At 42.6% G+C, this 22,595-nt stretch overlaps 1 long non-coding RNA gene across 2 annotated transcripts; it reads left to right on the top strand.

The window, feature by feature from the left end:
• Nucleotides 1–1,361: 1,361 nt before the first annotated feature.
• Nucleotides 1,362–15,215, top strand: LOC113607977 (uncharacterized). Of its 2 annotated transcripts, none has more exons than XR_003428161.1 (3): nt 1,362–1,695; nt 1,838–3,349; nt 15,039–15,215. It is a non-coding gene; the product is annotated as an uncharacterized LOC113607977 (long non-coding RNA). The 2 variants fall into 2 exon arrangements; XR_003428160.1 differs by lacking the exon at nt 15,039–15,215 and adding an exon at nt 10,062–10,322.
• The last annotated feature ends 7,380 nt before the right edge of the window (nt 15,216–22,595 follow it).

The raw sequence follows: 22,595 nt of genomic DNA, 5'->3' as shown, positions 1-22,595 counted from the left end.
TAGTGAGATGAAAAGTACTTGGGTTGGCCAACGCATTGCACATGTTAGTGTTTATTAGCACATTTCCTGAGAGAAGATTTGAAAAGATGTAGGGTACCTGAGGGCCTGTGGTACCTGGAGTTAGAGAGCAGTTCACCTGTTTCCAAATGCTGCCCAGGGCCAGGCCTGTGGGTGACCGTCTGCCCTCCTTCAGGGAATACTCATCCCTGATCTGTGTGACTCAGATTCTGTGGGCTCCTCAGACCTGCTCCTGTGACATTCACTGTCTTCCTGTGTCCTAGGCACTCATGCTGGTGAGGGAAGGCCCCACTGAGCAAATGCTGGAAGAGGGTGAGGCAGAGAGAATAGCAGTGGAAGGCCCTGACCCAGGACATGGCCCAGGTGTTTAAGACAGGTGGGGGGGGGGGGTGCCAGGCAGACCTAAATTAGAAATTCCTAAAGGAGCTCTGCCGCTCGCTCACTGGGTGACCCTGACCCACATCGCTTTAGTTTCCTCATCTGCATAATTGAGGTGATAAGACTTTCCTTGAAGAGTTGTTATAAGGATTAAGTATGTGGAGGTACAGGATTGACTAGTGTAATGCCAGACCCATAGTGGGAATGCAGTAAATCTTAGCTGTCATTACCGTGATTATCATCTACCTGAATGGTGGTGTTACCACATGATGTTATAGTTCCTTGCTTATGAATCTTCTTCTCTCCCACATTAGATTGGATTCCAGAGGGGCAGGTTTCAAGCAGGTTAGAAGCCACCTGATATAAAGAAGGAATATGTGACTTGGTTTGCTAGACAGAAACTTTTCAGGAATCATTTATTTGGCTAAAAATGTTTAGGGCATCCTTACTGTGTCGCAGCATCCTTCTGTCAGACCAGTCGTATAATAAATATGTACATCCGAACCTGCTGAGCATGGTTTTAAATAGTTGAAAAGATCTGGACAAGAAGGTTCCTTCTTATTCCTGGCAGTGTCCAAATCCTCCGCTTCTGTCATACGTTGGTTTAGCAGAACAATGTCGGGGAACAACACATGCGATGGGGCTGCTGTCGTCTGCCTCTGACACAGAGCAGGCATGATCTGGGGAAAAGACCTGAGATGATGACAGTGATGGTGATGATGATGGTGTTTACTGAGTATTTATACATCAGATGCTGTGGTATGTGTTTTACACAGATGGTTACATTTGATTCTCACAACAACCCCAGGGCAATAGATTTCCTGTTTTATAGATGAGGACATCGAAGCTTAAAGTAATTAAGAAACCCATTCAAGGTTGACACAGCCAGTAAGTGGTGGAGCCAGGATTTGAACCAGGATATTTGAGTACGGGCCTTATAACTGACTGGTTCGTGCGTGGAGGTGCTACCCAGAAGGGCAGACCTACGTTTTGGGAAAGGGGAGGGGGCGGCTGGTGTGTAGAGTTCTGTGCCACCAGGAAACAGGTGGAAGCTCTGGGGGAGTGGAGAGGGGCCTGCTGAGAGGAAGCAGGCACGGAGTCCATTTTCATCTGTTCCTGAAATACGTGTAGTGGGTGAGCAGCTCACTCTGGCCTCTCAAATTAGCAAAAGCACCACTTGGCTTTCTGAAATGTATTTCTAGTGGCGGTGGTGCCCTGACAGAGCCTCATGTGTTGCTGCTGGGCAAGCTCTACCTATCCTTTGGCACCATGGACGGCAGCATCACTGATGGACAAAAGGTATTCAAGGAGCATTCATTCCCCAACCCCACGCTGCTCTTAAGATGTGATTGCTTTTATTAGTAAGACACATAATGGGTTCACTCACATCCGTTCTGAAGGTGAAAAACCAGCTCCTCCTCAATCATTTTTCTTTTTTCAGAAATGACTAGAGACTTGGCTTCAAAAAAGGATGAACAACGGCCCAGCGCTGACTCACCGCTCAGCTGCAAGTGCCTGGCCGAGAGGGAGGCCGCAGGCATCCGCACAGGAGCGCATCCCACTAAGGTGGCGTGTGCTGGGGGGCGCACAAAGCCTTCTCTTCTGCTTCTGGCTCACGGCCCAGGCTCTCCCCTGGGTCCCTTTCCCCTCCTCCTTGTCAACATTTGCTGCGACTTCCAGTGCCAGAGGTCTTGAACTCTTCACTGCCCTCCCCAGGCCCATCCCAGTCACCTGTGCTCACCGGCCTGTTTTCGCCTCCACTCCTGCATTCCTGCGCGGGGCAGGGAGCCTGTGCTCACCTCCTTTCCTTCCCACGCCCACCTTGGCCCAGCCGAAATGTTTCCTCCCTCCTTCCTTCGCTGTGGTGGAAAAGCTGTCCAACAGCCTTTAGATGAAGACATCGCAAAGCACATATCCAATCCCAGTGGCCGTGCCCTGAGCTGCTCTGGTTAAACCCTGCCTGGAGCTTCGAACAAAGAGGACCTTTGCCATCACAGACGAACTAAAACGTCAAACATTTGACCACTGGGAGGAAAGTGGTGCACATACTGATAGACATTCGCATTGAGAGAGGAGCTGTGAGAAAGCGCACCAGCTAAGGTCACCTGTATGGCATGTGCGCCGTGCCATGGATGTTACCGACTGAATTTCTTTTCAAGCCTGGGAAGCTAGCACAGCCCCATTTAACAGCTCAACAGGGACAGTGTACTGATCCTGTGGCCATGTGTTTGCAGCATCTGAAGGATGCCAGCCATCCTGCAGCTTTCTAGTTGCTCAGGGTCAGCATCAGTCATTACCTAGTAAGTTCCAAATGCTCACTCACCTGAATGTAGTGTGCTAATGAAATCTTGAAGTGGTGGAATTTATAACTGGGTATCTATGCTTCTCCCCAGTCATTTAAAAAAATTCATTCCCATACCTGGAGAGCCAAAGAAAGGCCATAATATATCTCTAGGCCACTGTCATCACCACCACCTTTAGAATGAGTGAGAGGAAACCAATCAAGGGTCCCTCTCACAGCCCCTCACTGCTCCAGACTGCCTGCAGTGTATGTAATCCATGCAATTTGGGGAGTAAATTAAATAGAAGTTCTGTGCTATTGTTGATTTGAGGAAGCATCAAGGTGTTGCACAAAAGCTTCTTCAAACAGAAAGAGACTTTTATGAGGAAACTAGATATGAAGGCCTTCCCACGTCTTTGTCCCAGGAAAACAGAACGAAACTTGCCTTGTCCCCGGCTCCTGAGAAATAGAAGAGCCATCATGCCCGTGTTAGAAACGTGAGCTGCAGGACTACTCAGGTTAACAAAATAATAATGACTCAGTGCTTGAAGACAGTCTACAAATAAGTGCATCCAGTGAAGACCAAATCTGGAAACTATGATCCTTGAAGAAAACGTCAGCATTCGCACACAGATCCATGCCTGCATGACAGAAGTAATTTGCACCGTAAAGGTGGGTCCAAATAGAGTTCATTCCCCATCCACACTGGTTGAGGGTTACCAGCAGCTTCTTCATGAGGCAGAGCATGAGATTGATACTGGAATCCTCTGTATTCCCGTTACAGTACAGTAGGGTGTCGGTTGAAATTCTCCAAAAATACCCTTTGTCATTATCATTAGGTTTTGTCAGAGGTAAGCAACCCTTTTAGGCACAGTTATTTATAGATAGATACATCTTCTTACCCCATTGTGGAAAGAAGGCTTACATAAAAGAATACATAGGTTATGATTCCACTTATATAAAATTCAAAAACATGGTCACTGGAATCTATGGTGATAGGAATCAGAACAATAATTGCTTGTGGGTATAGAGATTGACTGGAAGGGACGTAAGAAAACTTTCTGGGGTGATAGAGGTGTTCTATATCTAGACTGGGGGTACTGGTTACATGGGTGTAAACATTTTTTAAATTCATCAAGCTACACACTAAAATATGTACGCATCAGATTTGTAATTCTCAGGAAAATTTATAGAACTTTAAGTCAACCTAAAAGGAAAAAAATTACTCAAACCCTTAGGTTACTGTAGTGGATAGCATTTTCTAGACTAGCCCCTGCATCAGAACACATCCTTACCTCTCAGGTTTTCAGTTGCCTCTTCCTTTTATTCTTTTTTTTTTTTGCCTTTTTTTTTCATTTCTTCCCCCCATCCCCCCACTCTTCCTTTCTAGCATCTGGAGATTTTCTTTCTTTTTTTTTTTTTTTTTTTTTTTAACAAAGACTTCTATACACTTATTAAAAAATACTCCTATTTTCTATCCAACATTTCTAGTTGTTTTTCCTGGGTTAGTTTAAGATTATCCTGTTATACCATCTGCTGGAACCAGGAGTCTTTACATTCTGTAATAACTTTGTAGTATCTTTTGCCTTGCATTTGAAATATATTATATATACATATTTATGTATGTGTGTGTATATATATATATATATACACACACACACACACACTCACACACACTTATATGTAAAAAGTCTATCTTCTCTTTAGTAGCCTTGAGCTTCTTATCTTGGATTAAAACATGTGCTTTAAAACCATTGTCCAAAATCTGCTAGGGGACAAGCCAGGTTATATATCAGGGATACCTAAAGGCAGTCACCTCTTATCAGTAGTATCTGGAAGGTATAATCCTATACCTGAATGTTGCTTACTGAACAGCATGCTGCTGGGTAAAGCATTGAAAAAGAAAACAGAAAACACTGTCATGAAAACCAGCATATCCTTTGGGAGCTGACAGATGGCTATATGTCATCTTCTATTCTTGTTTATCTTTTCTCCTTTGCCGTACATTTTTCTCCTGTGGTTAGGAGCCATGTTTAACTTCCCCCACAAATGTCCCATCTAACCTCTTTATTGAGTTTTAGAAAGTGATTGTTCCTAAATAATTAAAATTATATAAATCAACATAAAAAAAATCCAGTCCCGTATGTGATACGATTTAAATGCCTCTAAACACAATGAAAATCAGTGTTGGGATCACCACTGCTATTTATACTTAGCTGTGTTCTCATGTGACGTTCAGAAGTTCTTCATCTGCTTTGGGAATTTCCTGACTGCCGTAAATTTAAACTAACCATGATATCATTGCACTGAAATTCTCATTTGCACTGTAATATCTAAAGAAGGGAGAATGGCACCCAAACTGTGAAAATTGTTTCACTTATGTGAGACGTGTGTGTCTACTGATGGCATGTGTTCATCAGGATGTGAGATTGAAATAGATTTACTGTGATGTTGGAGGTTTTCCCACATAGATAATGATGACGATGGTGTGTGTGTGTGTGTGTGTGTGTGTGTGTGTGTGTGTTTGAGAGAGGGAGAGATAGTAAAATATGTATAGGTACGCTTATGAGAAAAAATACACATTATGTATGTATGCTATATATAGGTATGTTTATAAGAAAATCATGTTACTTGGACTCTAAGATGTACCTTTCTCTCTAACATTTATGACCATGTATACATTTTATAGAGTGGCTTCTTTTTCCCCAAATATCAATTGTTGAATTGATGGTGGATTTACAGTTGATAGCCTCCTAGTCATGGGAGTACTGTGTGCACACATGGAGAACCGAGACTTTTGGTGGAAGGGGTGGCATCCAAGCATGCATTTCATCAGCACCCAGATGCTCATACCTACTAACCCAGTGGGGAATTTCACAGAATCAACATTTCCTGTTTATCAGGTTGTGCTTTCTGGGGACTACTTCGAACATGCTCTTCAGATCATTCAAGCCCCCCCCCCCCAAAATACCACATTTGAGAAATATTTATTTAATTAAAGGTGAATTGGCTTGACCGACGTTTCTTGAAAGAAGTTAGGTTAAATGAACAAATGTGTAACCATTTTTATGGCATTTTAAGATATATAGATTGGATGCCTCTAAGAGAAACATGGATGGGTAGAAACAAGGAAATACATTTTAAAACTTAAGAAACTTGGAGAATAAATCTTCCACCTTTCCGTCAACCTGTTTTACAGTAGCAAGCACAGTGTCTTGCACATAGTTGATATACAAGTATTTATTTAATGATTGCAAATATTTATTTAGTGAATTATATTTAGCTGTCAAAAAAGAATAATTTCAATCTTTCAATGAAAAACAATCAGTCTGCAATGCTAATACTTTGCTTGATGCAGCTATGATCTGAGATGCTTTTTCCAGTATCCTCTCTTCATAGTATTGGCTGTTACATTAAAATGTAGATATAGCTGAAAATTCTGGAATGCATGCATGCTGAGAAGTGCATTTGGAAGACCTCAGACTTGGCCCCTTATTTGAGATTCATTTCTTCCACTCTAGTTAGGATTACTGAGTTACCGAGCTGATTACTGAGCTGATGAAATCATGAGCAATATTGTTTTTTAATACAAACTTCATTAAGTTGATTCAGTAAAGTAATAAAAGTTGATTAAAATGAAGTGTGGGCAATTTGAAAACACTAACTCTAAGTGGAAACTATAACTGTAGCAGAGCGTAGGTGGTGGCTTTTCTTATTTCAGTGTTTAGTCCTAACTGCCCAAAATATCTACCAGTATTAGCATAGCAGAAATAAGACCATATGCTAAAATAACGTAACTGCAGACCTCGCTGCTGTATATGGAAATGTGGGGACTCTTAGCTGTAATGCTGAACAGAAGAAAAAAACAGGCTGTTAAATTTCCAACAGTGATCCAGCTGACTATTACAAGACTCTAGAAAATCTCTGCCAAGATCCAGCCATCTTTCCTAGTCTGTTGCTTACAGAGCTGTGCATTCTCCAGTTCATTCAATGCAATTCATTCCATTCCTCCCATATTTTCAGAACTTTCTAATGAGATTGTTAGCTTTGATTCCTCCTCCACTTCCACATAATCTTTTGGGGGTTTTTTTTGCGGTGCGCGGGCCTCTCACTGTTGTGGCCTCTCCCGCTGCGGAGCACAGGCTCCGGACGCGCAGGCTCAGCGGCCATGGCTCACGGGCCCAGCCGCTCCGGCGGCATGTGGGATCCTCCCGGACCGGGGCACGAACCCGTGTCCCCTGCATCGGCAGGCGGACTGTCAACCACTGCGCCACCAGGGAAGCCCCAATCTTTTTGGTTTTGTGGTTTGTTTTATTCCTGAAATATTAACAAAGCAAGTCAGAAGTGCATCTGATTCTCTATTTTGGAAAAAATTAGATTTTTAGTAGACATTTCATAGTCACATCTTTTACTAGAATTTTCTCTTTTTGCCAGTTTTATAATCTATGTCACGAAAATATTACCCTTATCTTTATTCTGGCTCGATGGTCTGTAGCATATCCTGCAAAAATAGCATGTGTCTTTTTCTTTTCTTTTATCCCTAGACAAGTGTTCTCTGCTGTATGACTATCCATGACCATGGATTTCCATATGATTTAAATACGTTTTAAAAATGCAGTTCTATACAATGCAATAGCAAAAAATAATAATAATCTGATTTTAAAATGGGCAGAGGAATTGAATAGACATTTTCCAAAGAAGACATAAAAATGGCTAACGGGTACTTGAAAAGGTATTCAACATCACTAATCATCAAGGAAATGTGAATCAAAACCACAATGAGATATCATCTCATACCTGTTAGGATGGCAGTCATCAAAAAGACAAGAGATAGGGCTTCCCTGGTGGCGCAGTGGTTGAGAGTCCGCCTGCCGATGCAGGGGACACGGGTTCGTGCCCGGGTCCGGGAAGATCCCACATGCCGTGGAGCGGCTAGGCCCGTGAGCTATGGCCGCTGAGCCTGCGCGTCCGGAGCCTGTGCTCTGCAACGGGAGAGGCCACAACAGTGACAGGCCCGCGTACCACAAAAAAAAAAAAAAAAAAAGACAAGAGATAACAAGTTTTGACAAAGACATGGAAGAAAGGGAACCCTTGTGTACCATTGGTGGGAATGTAAATTTGTGTAGCTACTATGGAAAACAGTATGGAGTTTCCTCAAAAAATTAAAAATAGGGGCTTCCCTGGTGGCGCAGTGGTTGAGAGTCCGCCTGCCGATGCAGGGGACACGGGTTCGTTCCCTGGTCCGGGAAGATCCCACATGCCGCGGAGCAGCTGGGCCCGTGAGCCATGGCCGCTGAGCCTGCGCGTCCAGAGCCTGTGCCCTGCAACGGGAGAGTCCACACCAGTGAGAGGCCCGTGTACCGCAAAAAAAAAAAAAAAAAAAAATTAAAAATAGAACTACTATATGATCCATCAGTTCCACTTCTGGGTATATGAAGGAAACAAATCGCTTTCTTGAAGAAATATCTGCACCCCCATGTTCACGGCAGCATTATTTACAATAACGAAGACATGGAAATAACCTGTGTCCAACAATGGACGAATGGACCAAGAAGATGTGGTGTATGTATGTGTATATATATATATATATATATATATATATATATATATATATATACACACACACATACACAAGGGAGTACTATTCAGCCATAAAAAATAAGGAAATCCTGCCATTTGGAACAACATGGGTGGACCCTGAGGGCATTATGCTAAGTGAAGTAAGTCAGACAAAGAAAGACAAATACTGTATGATATTTATATATGAAAACCAAGAGAAAATTAACTCATAGAAACAGAAAGCAGATGAGTGGTTGCCAGAGGTAAGAGGTAGAGGGTTGGAGAAATGGGTGAAGGTGGTCAAAAGATACAAATTTCCAGTTATATGATAAATGATATATGATAAATAACTCTGTGGATATAACGTACAGCACGTACATTACTTTCAAATATACAGTGTTTATCTTGTTATATACAACTATAGTTAACAATACTGTATTGTATATTTTAAAATTGCTAAGAGAATAGATCTTAAAAGTTCTCATCACAAGAAAAACATCTGTAACTGTGAGGTGATGGATGTTAACTAAATATGTATTATTTCACAATATATACCTATATCAAATCATTATGTTGTACACCTTAAACTAATTCAATATTTTATGTCAATTTTAACTCAATGAAACTGAAAAATATAAAAAGGCAGTTCTATTCCCCTCAGATTACTTTCAGCATCTTCTGGTTATGAGTTTTATTTCACCAAGTCCATGATAGCTAGGAGATAATTCCAAGTTTATTTAATTTGTTGTCCACTAATGTGTGGAAATATATAAAGAACTTCTAAATGAGAACAGTGGCTCTATTTTTCAGAGCTGTCTATAGTAAGGGACTCAGCCACTTTCAATGGTGTTTGGCAGAGACTCAAAGGCAGGTAGGAAGTAGAAAAGCTTCATAGTACAGAAAGGAGGAGGCCTCAGGTATGTGCTGATTGGAGGCTGTTCACCTGTGGAAGCTGGATGCAGGCTAACTAGAAGCAGGGCAGCTTACGTGATTGGTCTGGGGAGCATATTTGACTTTCTCCGGTTGGTCCTGCACTGGAAGCAGGGATTAAAGGTAGGGAAGCTGGCTGTCTTTGCCCAAGTCCTGATCCTTCTGGGCTGATTGCTACAGAGGTTGAGGTTTGGCTTCCTGGATTGGTTGCTGCAGACCTTGTGGGTCTATTGTCCTATATACTGTCTTACTTTACTGTTGGCTGTTTACATACTCATTCCCTCAAATGTCGGAGTGTTGGCTTCGTAGCTGTTTGAATCAGACCCAGGAATGGCTGGTAACTGGCTGGGTTCACTGGGACATGGCATGTGAGTTGGGACAGGTAATGGAGCATCCTGACGTCTGACAGCCAAATTCTACATAGTAGACGATGGACAAAGTAGCACGATGGGGGCACATATGTAATGACCCCAAAGACCTCCTTCAACTCTAAGAATCCCAAGATTCTGTGAGATAGTTGTTGAGAAATGCAGTCTTTCAACTCCTGCACAGCCACATAAGAATGGGCCTTGGCCCTGGAAACCTTCCTTAAGAAAATAAAAAGCCCTCCCAGCCTGTGCTGGGCCTATTGCCTTGTGCGGAAATATCTTTTCCTGTTTTAGACTCAAATGTCCTCCTTTTGTTCTGTGTAAGCCTGTGTGTCATATGGCACCTGGTTAACTCCTCTACTGTAGCCATTACTGGTGAGGAGGGAATTGGGTCCTTCTCTTGCAGCAGGAGAAGGGTGTGTGCAGACCATCACCCTGCATCAGCTGCAGGGCGAGACCCGCTGGCCATGGGGGAACCAATATGCAAACACTGAAGCTGATCTTGCTTTTTCTCTTCTCTGTTTGAGGGAAACTTGTTCCATCCAGTTCCTGCATGAATTATGTCTTTCTTGGTGACTTTGAACCGTGGAGTGGGTTAACATCCTGGGACTCCTCTCCTGGAGGTGACAGTGGGTGTCACTTGCCTGATAGCTGTCATCAAGGAAATCTGGCTGTAGGAAGAGGGAACCCAGCCATGAGAATAGGATTCCAGAGCAAGATTTAAACCCTAGTTCCTAGAGCACTACCAGGTACGTAGTATGTAGATGAATGAAGGGAGGACTGAGAAGAAGAAAAAAATCAACCTTATCCAGCAACTTATGAGGATAAAAAACGGTGCTAGATCTGGACAACAAGGTTCTCAGCCAGAACCCAGGCACTATTCATAGAACAAGACCATGAGGTCCCGCTCGATGCTGAGCTACTCGAAATTCCTCATTAGAAATTAAATGGGCCCCAAACAACTCTATGTGAAACTGCGGCTGCCAGGCAACCTCACAAGCCATGGGTCTCCATCAGGCCCAGGGCCGAGCTGCCTGCAGGAGACTGTTGAGATTGGGTTATTCGTGCTGCTCCGCCCAGCACGCACCCTCTCTCCTTGCCTCCTTTCCAGAGTCTTCCTGTGCCTCCAGAGCATCCGCCAGATCCCCAGTCCCCTCAGACCTTTTATTCAAATGTCTCATCTCTCCACCTCCCCTGGTTTCTCCCTGAGGTCTTCTGCCACCAGCCCATCGGAGGGGCAGCTACCCTCCTCTCACACTCACCCAGAGTCCTTTCTTTCCACTTGTCACCACGGCTGCCCTTTCTCTTGTAACCAATGTCCTTCTTGGAAGCTACAGTACCCTCTTCCTTCCTCTAAATCCTGTCATCTCACAGTTTAAATCCTTTGATATCTTCTAATTTCTCTTAAGATAAAGACCACCCTTAACAAGGCCACGTAAGGCCCTGAGTGAGCTGGCCCTTGCCAACAGCGTCAGCTGAGGATGAATAAGTTCCCACGACGCACATGGATTTATGTGGTAGAGAGTTTATCTTTAACCTAAATGAATATGCTCCCTACTGCCAGGCATAGAGACCTCCACCTCAGATTCTTGAGCCTTACACTCGTGCAACAAGTATTTATCAAGTGCATACCTGACACAGGACACTGAGGCAGACACTGAGGATATAGCAGTAGAAAAAAAAAAAAAAGCAGGTGTGATCCTTGCACCTCAAGGAGTTAAGACTCTAGCCCATTGGCTCTCAAACTTCAGTTTGCATCAGAATCACCCTGCGGGCTGCTTAAAACCCGGCCCCACCCCCAGAGTTTCTGACTAAGTAGGTCTGGAGTGGGGCTGGAAGATTTGCATATTCCTAACAAGTTGATAGGCTGATGCTATTGGTCCACAGCCCACACTTTGAGAACTCCTGCTCTAGGAAGGCATAAAGGTAAAACACAATTAATTACACAGTACTTTATTTACTTACAATATACGCTGAGGAGAAGCATAGGGTATTATGGTCTAAGTTAGCCAAGGCGTCCTTGAGAAGTCATTGAGCTGAACCTTGGGAATGAACCAGAATGGGACGGATGAAAAAGGAGAGGGAGTAAGATCATTCTAGGCAGAGGGCCTTTGTGAAGTTTTGATGCATTTGGAGAATTGAAAAAAGGCCTTGGTTGGAGGTCAGAACAAGAGTGAGAGTGTGCTCTCAGATGAAGTTGGACTCTTACCTTCCTTTACCAATCTGCTTAACAGGTGGTGTTTCCTGCTGGTCAACTAACAGAACACTTCTCGACCAAGGATGCACATTGGAATCACCTGGGGAACTTATAAAACTGCTAATGCCCAGAAATTCTGATTTAATTGGTCTAGGTCGGGACCTGGATTTTGATAATTTTTAAAATCTCCCCAAGTGATTCTACTTCGCAGCCAGGGTTGAGAATCTAAGAAGATTGCAATTTCCATCTTTTGTATCCCTTCTCCAAAGGACTTAGGATTTCTTAGGATTTTCTTCTTTTCCAGTAGCTTGACATATTCTTGAATACAAATTCTTCACTTCCTCTTTAAGATATATCCCCTGGGATCCATTGTAAGATGAGAGAATGCAACACAAAATTCACTAGTAGTTTCTTCTTTTAAGCAATCAACAAAGTAAAAATGGAAACAGGAGAGAAAAAGACTGATTTTAGTCAGCTGAGAATATCATTTTAAGTCGTGGTCATTGGCTTTTAGGCCATAGAATTTCTGTTTGAGGTTGAAATTTTCCACAATTTAATCTTATTTCAATTCAACGTTCTGTTGTTGCTCATACTTGTAGTTATAAACATCTAGAGAGAAGGACTATGTCTTATAGAGTCAGATATTTCCCACATAACATAATTTTCAATGACCGAATAAAAAGTTAATATAGAAGTGGTCATTATTTTATATTTCTATCCCCATTTACCTGTAGGCTCATGGTTTTCCCCCATTACACTTCTTTAAGGGAGACCAATCTTATTCCACTCTCCCCTCACACTGTCACTGCAGTCAATGAACACTTATGAAGGGAAAGAAGAGAAGGAAGGAAGCCTGAGAGAATGGGAGCAGGGAGAGGAGAGAAAAAGCACCGAGAACAAGGGTGACCTCAGGATCCTGCGCACATGGCAGGAAAGGAGAAGCAAGGGGGCCATCTGTGGGTGGAGCGTTGAGGCACTCCGCACACGCTGCTTCATTGTATCCTCCCAAGTACCCTGTATGATGGGTACTATTATTCTCATTTTGCCCACAAGGAGCCAAGACTGAGAGAGTTTAAGGTCGCACATTTTTTACTCCATGCTAGACACTGTGTTAAGTGCTTCCCATGAATTATTTTCTTAAACCCTTACAACTGCTTGAGTTGGGCACCACTATCCCCTTTTTACAAAGAAATCATTTTGGAGAGGCAAAATCACCTACCTGATCATACATACCTAATCAGGGGAGCAAGTGGGATTTGAACTCAGGCAGGACCTTCCCACCCCACTTCCAGGCTCTTCACACTAAGTGGGAAGGAGGTGGTTCTCTATGACCCAGGGTCCCTGGCGTTTTCAGTGATACCGTATTGCAGAGGAAGAATATGTTTGAAGCATAGAAAAAGGAAGGTCAGTCAAGGAAGGACTTAAAGAGGAACAGGGGGAAGACTTCCCTGGTGGTCCAGTGGTTAAGACTCCGCGATTCCAATGCAGGGGGTGCAGGTTCGATCCCTGGTCAGGAAACTAAGATCTCGCATGCTGTGCAGAGCGGCCAAAACTAATAATAATAATAAAATAAAAAGCATTTGAAAATTAACCTATCTCTGTGGACAGACAAAAATTTTAAAAAAGAAGGAACAGGGAAGATGAGACACTAGAAGACACTGGTTGACACTTACGAATGTTGTCTCCCTGGGACGACCTGTGTGGAACTACATACCTGGCTCCGAGCAGAGGACAAAAGGGAGAAAAGTCACGACTTCTGTTCTTAAAGACTCACGAGAGGATGTAAATAGATGTTATGTGCATGAGAACACAAATGGAAAAGGGACACCGTGTAAATAGCCCCAGTTAAAAATGCACATGTACCAAGGGCACTGTGGAAACTGGACCAAGGACCTGGAACCAGGGAGTGTAAGCTGGGACCAGAGGTTGGTTGGTGGGAAAGAAGGGGTGAGCAGGAGAAATGCTTTGAAGGTGACTGTGTGAGGAGCAGAGGATGTGGACTTTGCCAGGGTGGGATGTACTAGTCGACAATTTAGCCAAGATGTGGCAAAAGGTGAGGGCAGCGGGGTCACAGAGTTGAAAGGCTGGCAGACCTCGCTAGAGTCCTTAGAACTGCTGAGTGTTAATGAAGAGTCCTACTCAACAGGCCAACCAACCTTCTCCAGCCAGAGTTGGAAAGGACCTTAGAGGTCATCCGGTCTGCTGCTACTCAAAGCGTGGTCCTCAGAGCTTGTTAAAGATGCTAACGCTCAGTGCCCTCCCACTCCTGAATTAGGATCTACAGGGTTTTTTTTGTTTTTGTTTTTTGCGGTACGCGGGCCTCTCACTGTTGTGGCTTCTCCCGTTGCGGAGCACAGGCTCCGGACGCGCAGGCTCAGCGGCCATGGCCCACGGGCCCAGCCGCTCCGCGGCATGTGGGATCCTCCCGGACTGGGGCACGAACCCGTGTCCCCTGCATCTGCAGGCGGACTCTCAATCATTGCGCCACCAGGGAAGCTCAGGATCTACGTTTTAACAAGATCCCCTGGTAATTGTACAAACATTGAAGTGTATGAAGCACTGAAGGAGAATTCATCAGGGATAACAGCTCTTGCCTCCTGTCAGTGTGCAAAAGAACTATGCCCAGAATGCTAAGGAACCAGAATTTCGTTGAAGAGGGAAGAGGCTTTTTCATGCATCTTGTTGTTTAATGCTTCCCGAACATTGCCTGGTACTGCTAGAATATTGAACTTCGTGAGAGATGAAAGGTGAGCCCTAAGCCGTGGAACAGTAAAAGGTGTGGTTTAGCATCCTACAGGTCTAACGTCAGTGATTTCAGGATACTTCAGCCAGCTGATCCTGGTTGCTGCGACCCTATTATGAAGCACAAAACCCCTACAAAGGCCAGAGAGTAGAGGCCCCTGGGAAGAGTGGTCTGAGGAATGAGAAGGGAGCCCGGTGTGACGCAGGTGATCCAGAGAGCCAGACCTGCCTCCCAGGATCTTGGTGGTTGTTAAATATTTCAAGCTGGTGGTAGCTTGAAAGCAGCTGTGGTGGGAATCTTTATACCACAGAAATCAACAAACGCTAACAAATCCAGGCTTTCTTTCTTTCAGAGAGCCAGTTTAGCGGCACACCACTGTGGGAGAGTACAGGTGGGAGGAGAAAAAGTCCAGGAGTTAGTACATGTAAAGTGTGGAGGGAGAAATTCAGGGAAGAAGACAAGTGAAATCCTAGGAAATGATGCTACTAGAGGTCCCTCATTCCAAACTCCTGGTAGTAACTGGGATTCATCCACTAGCCTCACTTCTAAAAGTCCTTTTCACAGGGCTGTCTCAAGAGTGGGAGTTCATTGAAGCTTTGAAGGAAGTGAAAAGGTGTGAACTGATGTGGAGAATCAAGACATGAACTGACCAGAGAAACATATAAAGATGGCTGGGCAGCTAATGCTCTATGTGGGTAAAATGTCCCGGTAAGTTTTCATCTGCTGGGGTATAAGCCCAGAGAAGGTGCATGGTGGGTTCATCTAGGATGGGGGCTTTTTGTCAAACACATGGATGTGTTATTATGTTTGCATCCAAACCAGTCTTTTCTGGGGACTTAGATGTACCCCTTGTGCTCCTGATATTATCATTACTTCTGGTTAAAAAACAAGTTTCTGATAAAGAAGCGTGTCATTAGAATGCATCTCTCTCTCTCCTTTTAATTAAGTTGTCAAATGCATTTAATAAACTATATCCCCAAACATCTCTGCTTCAGCCAGGCCACGTTCCTTAGTTTCCATTGAAAATGTCTTGAACTTTCCCACCTCTAAAGCTTTGCTTCTTCTGTGCCTCTTGTTTGGGATGCCACTCCCTTTCCTGTCCTCCTTGTCAACTCTACTCAAACCTCAAGTCCGAACACTACCTCCTCCAGGAAGTCTTCCCTGATCACTCCAGCCTGTAGTAAACTCTTTCTCCATTCAACACTAACTGTCTGGACAATGTCCTTGGGGATTGTGTCTTCTATTTTTTCAAATGAATATCAGGAGGTATGGTCTATCTACTGCAGAGTTCCAACTATGCAGACTTATGACAGTCAACAGTTGCCTTCAGGAGGGCACTTGATAAAAATAATACACATTTTCTGCCTTCACAAATCTTCTCTCCACCGTCAAGTTCCTCAGTAGTCTTCTAAGAATGCCTCCCCTGTGCCAGTTATCATTCTTCTCTGTTTGTTGTTCTAAAACTAGACATTGTGACAATACCAGTGGCACTGCTGCCCTTCCTTTCATCATACCAGCCAGCTCAAGCTGGCAAAAAGGATCAACTGACTTTGGTTCCAATCTAAATCTTTGCTTTTAGATGATCAAATAACATAAACCTAATTTAAGTAAACAAGAATAATGTGTTTTTATAATACAATAGGCTTACCCTTACTGGGGCAAAGGGAAAAAAAGAAATACCTTGATAATCCTAACTGAGTCTCTAATTAGCTAAACAGAAAGGAATATAGTTTTGAGAACTGGGAGAAGGGAGCAGTGCAAATATTCCCAGACCCCCTCCCTGGCACCCCCATGGCAGCACAGTTAGGTAGTAGGGAGGCCTGATCATGTAGGCACGTTTCTTACATGTACAGGGATTTTCCTTGAAGAGAGGATTTTTTTTTTGCCTCCTGGTGCCTTATGAAATACTAAGACTGGGTCGTGTCACACATGGACATGACCAGATCTCTGGAAGAGCTAATTATAAACATGGTGTTTATTTTCTAGGCCTCGTGTCATCTGGTTTTCTTTTCATTTATATGAAATAGGAGACATCAGCTTTGAAGACTTGCTGACACTTTAATGAAAAGAACTTTGGTTGTGAGTTGGTTGCTTTTTATTTCTGTTTCCATGCAGTCCCTAAATTGAATATCTCAAATTCACTTTGGAGGTGAGATTCACATCTTACTTTCTACTAGAGAAAATCCACAAATTAGCACAGGATAGGAATCTCTCCCTGACTCCGAAGGCAGGGCAGAGGGACAAGTCCAGTACAAGTCTCTGATACACTCATGATTTCCCCTCCTTTGTTTGGCCAAGGTTAAATTGTTCTATATTGTACTGACACAATGTTATACATAAACACCCAGGTTACAAACCCCTTCCTTCCCTTCCCCCAATTTACACATACCCTAGTTTTTTTTCAGAGCAACTCAACAGAATCTGGAGATAATTTATCACAGGATAAGAATTCTTTCTCAGTTCATTGCTCAGAAAATTTATAATCCTTTGGTGGTTTTTCAAGACCATCAAAGAAGTAAGTTGAAAATAAGTAATAGCAAAGGCAACTAAATTCTTAAATAGTGTTTTTCACATTCAAATATCCTTAAGAGTCAAAATATAGAATAAAACTTCCTCCTTAAAACAGATAAAAATAACATTCTTAAAAACTGTTGTATTTTTCTTAGCTTCACTCAATCAAAACTATACCTCATTAGCAGGCTGTGAGGGAGATAATACACTATGGTTCCTGGACTTTGGAAGCCAACATTTCAAAAGAAGAAAACGGATAAGCACAAAGAAGTTATTAAAGACATCTGACTGAAGTGCATGTGTTTATGACCTGCAATAAACATAGAACAAGCAACATGTATCCGTTAGAAGATGGGAGAGCAGGGGCTGGCTAGGGGTGACACACAGGAAGGAGTGCTGGGAATCAAGTTGGCTTGGCGTTGTGCTGGAAAGATCTTTTGAAAGGGAATGCCTACGGAGATTAGAAGAAAAGGAGAAATGATTTGGCAGGAAAGATTAGAGATAATACTTATGTAGGTCTTCTTTAACTTATTGTACTAATGTTTTCTAGTTTTGTGTACAGAGGTCTTAAATATCTTTAATTGGCTTTAATCCTACGTATTGATGTTTTCTGATGCTATCTTAAATGGCATATTTTATTTATTTAAAAAAATTTTTTTATTTAAGTATAATTGATTTACAATGTTGTGTTAATCTCTGCTGTGAAGCAAAGTGACTCAGTTATACACATATAAACATTCTTTTCCATTATGGTTTATCACAGGATATTGAATATAGTTTCCTGTGCTATACAGTAGCACCTTGTCATTTATTCATTCTATATATAATAGTTTGCATCTGCTATCCCTGAACTACCAATCCTTCCCTCCCCCACCTCCCTCCCCCTTGGCAACCACAAGTCTGTTTTCTATGTCTATGAGTCTGTTTATGTTTTGTAGACAGGTTCATTTGTGCTATATTTTAGATTCCACATATAAGTGATATCATATGGTATTTGTCTTTCTCTTTCTGACTTACTTCACTTATTATGATAATCTCTAGTTGCATCCATGTTGCTGCAAATGGCATCATTTCATTCTCTTTTATGGCTGAGTAGTATTCCATTGTATATATATACCACATCTTCTTTATCCATTCATCTGTCGATAGACATTTACATTGTTTCCATGTTTTGGCTATTGTAAATAGTGCTGCAGTGAACATTGGGGTGTGCGTGTATCTTTTTGAATTATAGTTTTGTCCAGGTATATGCCCAGGAATGGGATTGCTGGATCATATGGTAATCCTATTTTTAGTTTTCTGAGGAACCTCCACACTGTTTTCCATAATGGCTGCACCAATTTACATTCCCACAACAGTGTAGGAGGGTTCCCTTTTCTCCACACCCTCTCCAGCATTTGTTATTTGTAGACTTTTTGATGATGGCCATTCTGACCCATGTGAGGTGGTACTTCATTGCAGTTTTGATTTGCATTTCTTTAATCGTTAGTGATGTTGAGCATCTTTTCATGTGTGAAATGGCATATTTTAAATTTTTTAAAAAATTTGTTTATTGCTGACAGGTAGAGATAGAGTTGATTTTTGTATATTGTCCTTTCATTCACTGACTTTGTTATACTCATTTATTAAATTAGTTTGGCTATAAATCCTTTCTTTTTTTTTTTTTTTTTTTTTTTGCAGTACGTGGGCCTCTCACTGCTGCGGCCTCTCCCATTGCGGAGCACAGGCTCTGGACGCGCAGGCTCAGCGGCCATGGCTCACGGGCCCAGCCGCTCCGCAGCATGTGGGATCCTCCCGGACCGGGGCACGAACCCATGTCCCCTGCATCGGCAGGCGGACTCTCAACCACTGCGCCACCAGGGAAGCCCCAATCCTTTCATATTTTTTACACTCACTATTATTACAGCTTTGTTTCTTCCTTTCCAATTCTTATACCTTTGACTCTATTTCCTGCCTTAGTGCACTGCTTAGGATCACTGGTATAATGTAGAATAGAAGCGATGCTACCAGGCATCTCTGTCCTCTTTACAGTCTCAGGGAACAAGACATAAATGTGCTGTCTGCTTTAGCTTTGATGTAGATACTCTTCATTAGACTAAGGGTTTTCTTCCTGTTCTTTATTTACTAGGAGCTTTTATTATGAATGGGTGTTAACTTTTATCAAATGTGTTTTCTGCATATATTGGATGGATCACAGGATTACTCCCCTGTATTCTGTTAATGTGTGGAATTACACAAACTGATTTTTAAATGTTAAACCAACCTTGCATTCTTTTGTTCTCTGTGCTTTAGTTCTCTATCTTAAAGCTCGTTAATCCTTCCTTCAACTGTGTCAATCTGCTTTTAAGTCTATCCCAGTTATTATATTTATTATGTGCTTTAGTTTTACAATCTCATGTCATTCTTTTTCATAGATTCCAATTCTTTGATGAAATTCTCCATTTTGCCATTTATTTTCTTGAACATATTAATCAGTTTTTAAAAAAATATACTTAACATTCGTGTCAGATAATTTCAGTGTCTGGATCTCCTGATGGTCTCTTTCCATTGTCTCTTACTTTTTTTCTTGTGGGTTTTCGATTATTTGGTCTTGCCAAGTACTCTTTTATTACATACCAGACATTATGTATGAAAAACCGTAGAGATTATTTAAAGCTCTGTAGTATATCTTCCTCCTTTTGATTTTGACAGATAGGGTAAGGCCGGTCACTTGAAACTATCCCGGGACTGAGCTGACTCAGAGTCTGTTTACTGTCAGCCTGGCTTTACTCCTGAGGAGTACCTCCCTGTGGGTCTTGGCCGAGGCCCGGACTTTTTCCTGGGCCAGTCTTTCTTGGCACACCCTATACTCCAACTCTGCCTCTCCCCGACCCCAGCCCACGGAGACTGTTTTCATCTCTGCTTAGTTCTTAGCTTCTGGCTGCCACCTTCTTCTCAGCTTCTGCTGTAGCTGCCATTCCCCACCCCTGACAAATTGGCAAAGGCCTCAAGGGGAAAAGCAGCAACATATATCGGGCTACACTCTTTTTTTTTTTTTTTTTTTTTTTGCAGTACGCGGGCCTCTCACTGCTGTGGCCTCTCCCGTTGCGGAGCACAGGCTCCGGACGCGCAGGCCCAGCGGCCACGGCTCACGGGCCCAGCTGCTCCGCGGCATGCGGGACCCTCCCGGACCAGGGCACGAACCCGTGTCCCCTGCATCGGCAGGTGGACCCTCAACCACTGCGCCACCAGGGGAGCCCCCGGGCTATACTCTTTACTTCCCTTCTCTCTGATGATCTTGGCCCCTAAAGTCTTCCCTTCCTTGATAGTTCTTCAGTGCCATCAAATAAATGTGTTTTTTTAATGCTTTATCCAACTTTCCTAGTTGTGTTGGATGGGAACATGCTAGTCCATCATAGCCAGTGTGGAGGTTTATATCATTCGCAGTTAAGTGTTCATTGACAACATAGAATCAGAGGAATTTTTCAGGTGGGAATGGTTTTCTGTGAAATGTCACTGTATCAATTAACCTTATGTTAAAAAGTCTTAACTCCTCAGCTGTTTAAATTGAGGAGGTACAACAGGGAGGTCAGAAATGTAGCTATACTTTCATTTTTTTTCTCTGAAATGAAATGATGTGCCTATTTTATCTGTTAAGTTGGGTTCTCAAGCTACCGTACATGGTAATGGTCTAGGGTTTTTTTTTGTTTGTTTGTTTGTTTTGTTTGTTTTTTTATAGTTGTAGCTCGTGGACTCTAGATCACGGGCTCAGTAGCTTTGGCACATGGGCTTAGTTGCTCCACAGCATGTGGGATCTTCGGACCAGGGATCGAACCCATGTCCCCTGCGTTGGTAGGTGGATTCTTAACCACTGCACCATTGGGAAGTCCCGTAATGGTCTAGTTTTTAAACCAGATATTTCATGCATTATTTTCTTTGCACACTTATGAAAGCCTAAAGGAAAGACATATTATTTCTCAAACTATAGACCATTCTACTTGAGCTGCTCCAACTAATATATTATAAATTCATAAGAAGTAGCATTGAGAGGAACACTAGAACAGTCTAAGACATAGAAGAATACAAAATATGTTCAATTTGAAGCATGGAACTCAGACTTCTGCCCCCAGGAGATTGTGATTCCATAGATTTGAAGTAGGAAATTTCCAGATGATTCCTTTGCAGGTAATCTGAAGATATACTTTGAGAAACACTAGTCTGTAGATTTAACCCTAGTAATTCCCAAGGTTTACTGTTACTCAGCTGTGTTATATTTGTTTCATGAAAACAAGAAACTGATCTGAAGTTTTTGGAATTCCATGTACATTTAATTTTTAATGTGATTACTGTCCAAAATAGTATTCATTGCACTAGTGTAGTGTAATACGTAAGTGTATGAGTTTGGGAATCAGATTGCCTAATGTTCAAATTCTAATCCTGTCCTAAATAGCTGTGTGACTTTGGACAAGTAACCTAACTTCTCTGAACCCTGGTTGGGGATTAAATTGTTGAAATGTATGCAATGCGTTTATCATTGATAAAAGCACTTTTAAAATACTAATTATTACAACAACCTTGTGAGTAGATGGCATAATTTTTCTTGCTTTCCTAGTGGGGAAATTTAAGTCTAGAAAATTTGAGTAAACTATTTAAGCTGAAGTAGTTACGGAGTGGCAGAGGCAGTGGTGAGGCTCAGGTCTTTATGAGCCTATTCGTTGGCTCGTCCTCTAAACTTCTTCCCACTGTCCAATGTCCCCGACACCCACACCACCTGGTGGGTATAAATGTTATCTCAAGAAACATTTTCCCTAGCTCAGTGCCACTCGGAGTGTTTCTTCAGCATCGATATCATGCAGGAGCATTTTAGAAATGCAAATACTCATGCCCCACCTCAGGCTTACTGAATCAGAAACTCTAGGGATGGGACCCAGCAATCTGAGGTTTACCAAGCTCTCTGGGTGATTCTGCTGTAAGTTTGAGAAGCACACAAGTAGATCAGTGGTTCTCATCTTTGGCTAGTCATTAGCATTACCTGAGGAGCTTCAAAAAAAAAAAAGAAAGAAAAAAAAAACCCAGATGCCAGGTGCAACCAGACCAATTAAATCAAAATCTATGGAGGCAAGACCCAGCTATCAGCTTCCCAGGTGATTCTATGTGTGGACAAGATTGAGAACAACTGGCTAGATTTTTGTCTGCTAGATAGCCCCTATCCACAAAACTGATAGTTCCTTTATCCCTTACACACTCCCGCCTTTTTTAGGTTCCCAACGGTCCCTGGGGATATCTCGTAGATGCTCAGGGTAAAGTGTGGACTATGCTCTCTGGCTACTGCCATGCCTGGTCTACCCTGGCCATCATTTGCACAGCCTGTGCCACTTGCTCCCAGCTGCCAACATCCCAGCCTCATAGATGCCTTGTCCCGGTGCTGCATCTCAGGCTAAACACCATTCACTGCTCAGTGGTGGATCTGGACCAGAGCAGGAAACTGGCTTCCCATCCTCTAAGTTCTGCTCTTTTATTGTGGGATGGCTCTCTTTGTTTGCAAAATAGGCCTTTCAGTTCAAGGTGTTCACCTGCTCCTGGAGTAGCTCAGCTGGGATGATTTTTTTTTTTTTTTTTTTTTTTTTTTTT

The sequence above is a fragment of the Aethalodelphis obliquidens genome, unplaced genomic scaffold, assembly GCF_003676395.1.
Source record: "Aethalodelphis obliquidens isolate GAN/ISIS:26980383/991018 unplaced genomic scaffold, ASM367639v1 scaffold51, whole genome shotgun sequence".
Taxonomy (NCBI): Eukaryota; Metazoa; Chordata; class Mammalia; order Artiodactyla; family Delphinidae; genus Aethalodelphis; species Aethalodelphis obliquidens.
Note: the sequence above shows the minus strand (reverse complement) of the source record. Positions and strands in the feature narration are given on the sequence as shown.